The sequence below is a fragment of the Microtus ochrogaster genome, linkage group LG5 (genome assembly GCF_000317375.1).
Source record: "Microtus ochrogaster isolate Prairie Vole_2 linkage group LG5, MicOch1.0, whole genome shotgun sequence".
Classification (NCBI taxonomy): domain Eukaryota; kingdom Metazoa; phylum Chordata; class Mammalia; order Rodentia; family Cricetidae; genus Microtus; species Microtus ochrogaster.
In genome coordinates, this window is record NC_022031.1 from 60827911 (window position 1) to 60833744 (window position 5834).

At 43.4% G+C, this 5834-nt stretch overlaps 1 protein-coding gene across 3 annotated transcripts in view; it reads right to left on the reverse strand.

The window, feature by feature from the left end:
• Esrp1 (epithelial splicing regulatory protein 1) overlaps positions 1–5834 on the reverse strand; it is a 45966-nt gene that overhangs the window by 29556 nt on the left and 10576 nt on the right. The window lies entirely within an intron of this gene.

A 5834-nucleotide genomic window follows, 5' to 3' on the forward strand; every position in this document is an offset into this window, starting at 1 on the left:
CCAGGCTTTCCTGCCCCACTTCCCTTGTGCTGGACTTACTGACGACGTAGCTGAGGATGACCCTGAACTCCAGGCTTTCCTGCCCCACTTCCCTTGTGCTGGATTTACTGATGTGCGCCCGTCCATAAACATTTGGCTTACACCGTACTAAGAGTGGACATCATATATCAAACCCAGGGTTTCCTGGGTGGTAGGCAAGCATTCTACCAAATGAACTACATCAAAAGCAAAATATATTTCTAGAGCTGATAAGTCACACGGAGTTACTCTGTGTGCCAGCTGGACAGGCAGTCACTTCTAGTGCTTAACTCACGCTGACCATAAGCCAATGCTAACTGGGCTCGCGCTGTGCCGATGTGATGTCAAAGGTAATTCCGTCTCCCTCCAGCTGACAAGGCCAACTATCTGAGCACATCTCAACTACACACTGGAGAGTTTGATCATTTTCATATAGAGAGATACCTATAAGGAAGTCAGTGCTGTCCCCCGCATCTTTTAAGGTGGGAAGTAATTTGTGTAATTGCAATGGTCCAGTTCAACTCACCATAAAAACCTCATGTAAGATTGAGCCATAAGCTGGGCAGTGGTGGTACACACCTTTAATTCCAGCAGTTAGGAAGCAGAGGCAGGAGAATCGCTGTGATTTTGAGACCAGCTTGGTCTACAGAGTTTCAGGACAGCCAGGGCTATACAAAGAAACTCTGTCTCAAAAAAAAAAAAACAAAAAAACAAACAAAAAAAAAAACCAACAAAAAAGTCATAATCACCCAGTATTTACAAAATGAAAAGACAACATGACCATTTACCTTGAACTAATATGTACCTAAAATGAAGTTTTCAAAGCTATCTAGCAATGCCACATGAGGTTCAAAAACTTTAACTGTAAAACAGTTCAGACAAGATTTTAAAAGAATAAGGAAGTCCATTTTGAAGTTGTTGGCAGCTGTTTTACCTCTTTTCACATGCCCAATAACCTGGGAGGAAACAGTCACACTGGACAGGCACGGACACTGTGGCGACAGGCACCATGGTACTATTCTTTCTAAGCCTTTCCTACTTTAATATAGAGAAACCGAGGCTGACGAATGCCAACAAGTTAACTCTAATACGTGAGACTCCAGAGTTCATGGATTCAAGCACAACATTGTGTCATTTTTTGATTGCTTTTCCTGGAGTCTGTCTTGGAACTCGTTCTGTAGACCAGGCTGGCCTGACTCTGCCTCCTGGGTGCTGGGATTAAAGGTGTGTGCCACCATGGCCCAGACAGCTATTTTAGTAAATGAATAAAAACATCTCTACAAATGGCTCTTTAAATCATCAAAAGTCTCCCAAACAAAAAAACCCCAGGACCAGATGGTTTCAGCTCAGAATTCTAAAAGACTTTCAAAGAGGAACTAATACCAATACTCCTCAAATTATTCCACACAATAGAAACAGAGGGAACATTGGTAAACTCTTTATGAGGCTACAATTACCCTGATACCCAAACCACAGAAAGACAATACTAAGAAAGAGAATTACAGACCAATCTCACTCATGAACATTGATGCAAAAATACTAAATAAAATACTAGCAAATCGAATCGAAGAACACATCAGAACCATCATCCACCATGACCAAGTCAGCTTCATCACACAGATGCAGGGATGATTCAACATATGAAAATCTGTCAATGTTAATCCACCATATAAACAAGCTGAAAAATAAAAACTACATGATCATCTCATTAGATGCCGAAAAAGCATTTGACAAAATATAACATCCCTTCATGATAAAGGTCTTGGAGAGAGCAGGGATACAACGAACATACCTAAACATAATTAAGGCAATATACAACAAGCCAACAGCCAATATCAAACTAAATGGAGAGAAACTCCCAGTGATTCCACTAAAATCAGGAACAAGACAAGGTTGTTCACCCTCTTCATATCTATTCAATATAGTTCTTGAGGTCCTAGCTAGAGCAATAAGACACCAAAGGGAGATCAAGGGAATACAAATTGGAAAAGAGGTCAAACTCTTACTGTTTGCTGATGATATGATAGTTTACATAAGTGATCCCAAAAATTCTACCAAGAAACTTCTACAACTCATAACCACTTTCAGTAATGTAGCAGAATACAAGATTAACTCAAAAAAAAAAAATCAGTAGCCCTCCTGTATACTGATAATAAAAGGGCTGGGGAAGAAATCAGAGAATCAACACCCTTCACAAGAGCCACAAGCCACAAATAGCATAAAATATCTTAGAGTAACTAACCAAAGAAGAAGGCAAGTATGACAAGAACTTTAAATCTTTGAAGAAAGAAATTAAAGAAGACACGAGAAAAATGGAAAGACCTCCCATGCTCTTGGGTAGGCACAATTAATATATTAAAAATGGCAATCCTACCGAAAGCAATCTACAGATTCAACGCAATGCCCATCAAAATCCCAGCAAAATTCTTCAAAGACTTCCAAAGAACGGTACTCAACTTCATTTGGAAAAGCAAAAAACCCAGGATAGCCAAAACAATTCCTGTACAATAAAGGAACTTCTGGAGGCATCACAATCCCTGACTTCAAATTCTACTACAGAGCTACAGTATAGAGGTCTGATCTCCAAAATATACAACGAACTCAAGAAATTGGACACCAAAATATCACATAATCCAATTTAAAAAAAAGGAGTACAGACTCAAACAGAGAACTCTCAACAGAGGAATCTAAAATGGCTGAAAGACACTTAAAGAAATGTTCAACACTCCTAGTCATCAGAGAAATGCAAATCAAAACAACTCAGATTCCATCTCACACCTGTAAAAATGGCCAAGATCAAAAATACTGATGATAACTTATACTGGAGAGGTTGTGGGGTGAAAAGGGAAAGAACACTTTTGCATTGCTGGTGGGAATGCAAGCTGGTACAGTCCCTTTGGATGTCAGTGTGGAGATTTCTCAGAAAATTAGGAAACAACCTTCCTCAAGACCAAGTAATACCACTTTTGAGTATATATCCAAAGGACGCTCAATCGTGCCACAAGGACATGTGCTCAACTATGTTCATAGCAGCTTTGTTTGTCATAGCCAGAACAGAGAGAAAGAAGAGGGAGGGGGAAAAGGGAGGGAGGCGGAGGTGCGCGCGTGCGCGCGCACACACACACACAGAGAGAAAGAGACAGAGACAGAGAGAGAGAGAGAGAGAGGAGAGGAGAGGAGAGGAGAGGAGAGGAGGGGGGCGAGAGAGAGGAGGGGGAGAAAAGAGGAAGTGGGAAAAGAGGAAGGAAAGGAAGGCAGAGGCTGCTTCAGAAGAAGGGGAACAGAGAGAAGAGGGAGGGGGGAAAAGAGGAAGTGGGAAAAGAGGAAGTGGGAAAAGAGGAAGGAAAGGAAGGCAGAGGCTGCTTCAGAAGAAGGGGAACAGAGAGAAGAGGGAGGGGGGAAAAGAGGAAGTGGGAAAAGAGGAAGTGGGAAAAGAGGAAGGAAAGGAAGGCAGAGGCTGCTTCAGAAGAAGGAACAGAGAGAGAAGAGGGAGGGGGAAAGAGAAGGGAGGCAGAGGTGCATGCACACACACACACACACACACACACACACACACAGAAAAGAGGAAGGGGAAAAAGAGGGAGACAGAGGCTGCCTCTTCAGAAGAAGGAACAGAGAGAGAGAAAGAAGTTTGCCTTGGGGAAGTTGGCAGAGGAGGGAGCTTTTCCTTAAAGGGAGGACAGAGAGAGAGAGAACAAACAGAGGAAGGGGAAAAAGAGGAAGGGAGGCAGAGGCTGCCTCTTCAGAGAAGGGACACAGAAAAAGAGAGAGGAAAGAGAGAAGAGGAAGGGGAAAAAAACCAAGTGGCTCTATCATCAAAATGCCAATACGAAGTAACTTGTATTAATTTCTCTGAGGAATGTGAGAGAGTTCCTTAAAAAAAAAAAAAAAAAAGACAGACACGCCACCATGCCATCATCACCCTCCGCACCTCCTGATTAAAGACGCTGTACTGCATAGTGCACCTGACAGATAAGGCCTTTCCACCAGCATCGTGTAACTCACTAATGGCTAGCACACCCGGAGCTGGAATTACTCCAGACACCTAAACCTAGGCTAGAAACAATTTCAGAAAAAAAAAACCATAAAAACACAAGGGGAGAAGGGTTGAAGGAACCAGAGCCACATCCCAACATCCCCAACCCTGTCTCTCCTTTCCCTTCACACAGAATGACTAGGGCTACAAAACTTTCATCGGGGAATATCCTACACAAAGAAGAGGCAGGTCTAGCTCCCCCAAGGGCAAATCGACAGACCGGCAGTGCCCTCTCAAGTCCCAGTTACAAGACTTCAATTGCCAGGGCTGAGTGTCAGAACAACTGTACAGAACGAGATGGCACTCTCACCATCTTCCGTATGCGTTCTTTCTAAACTGCACGAAGCCCAAACGGTCAGAGCTGTATCATATACAATCCAGCAATCACAATTCTCAGTACTTAGCCCAAACAAATTCCAAATGTATGTTTACCTGCAGTCAGGTATGGTGATGTTTAGAACAACTGTACTCAAAGCTGCCACACTGGGAATCAACGGCATGGTCCGGAGGCAGAGGCAATCAGCTGAGGTGCAGCCAGACAACACTGCATCTCTAGAAGGAAACGAGACCCCAAAACGTGAAAATACACGCAAGTACACTAGGCGTGTCTTGTTGGGTTTAGAAAGCAATCTGGAAAGACCACTGCTATTTCATTTTGACTACAAGAAAGTCTGCAAAAGCCAAACGCACAGGAACAGTAAAATGGTTAGAGAGGGAAGTACAGTCCTGTTTGTCATGACGTTACATGGTGGATACATCATTACATAGCTACAAAAACTCAAGAACGCCCAACACCGAAAGTGAACGCTAGTATAAACTGAGAATATGTGTTCAAAGGAGGTTCAGTTCTTTTGTTGTTGTTTTGATTTTTGGAGATAGGGTTTCTGTGTTAAACAGTCCTGACTATCCTGGAACTCACTCTATAGACCAGGCTAGCCCTGAACTCAGAGATCCACCTGCCTCTGCCTCCTGAGTGCTGAGATTAAAGGCGTGCGCCACCACCACCTGGCCTGGGGGGGGGGGGTTAGTTTTAACAAGCTTGTAAGCATGAGCCACAGACAGTGGGGGAGGGTGGGAAAATTAGTGGAAAAGCTGCACTCCCTGCTCAATTTGCTCTGATCTAAAATCACTATAAAAAATAGAAGAATTTTAGTTGGGTGTGACATTCATTCACACAACCTGAGCACCCGGAAGAGCTGATGCAGGACCACCCAAATGCCAAGCAAGGCTGAAACTGTAGAGCAAGCCCCCAATTTCAAACTGAAACAAAAACAAAACAGTAGCAGGAATCTACATTTTAATTGGATCTAAAGTGAAGAAATACTCCCAACACAGTACCACAGCCACTGACATTCCAAACAAATCCACATTTCTACACTTGCATTCCAAACAACAAAATACACCAGGCTGGCCAGGGCAGCCGTGCCTATCATCCCAGCACTTAAGAGGTGGGGGCAGAGAATCAGGAGTTCAAGATCGTCCTAATGGCACAGCAAGTTCTAGGTCAGCTTGGGCTACTTGAGACCATCTCAAACAACTGAGGTTTAGAAATAACACAACTAACTGCACAGTAGGGAAAATATAGTGTGTCAACCTGTACACTCCGGTTACTAGTGTGTCAACCTGCACACTCTGGTTACTAGTGTGTCAACCCGTACACTCTGGTTACTAGTGTGTCAACCCGTACACTCTGGTTACTAGTGTGACAACCCGCACACTCTGGTTACTAGTGTGTCAACCCGCACACTCTGGTTACTAGTGTGACAACCCGCACACTCTG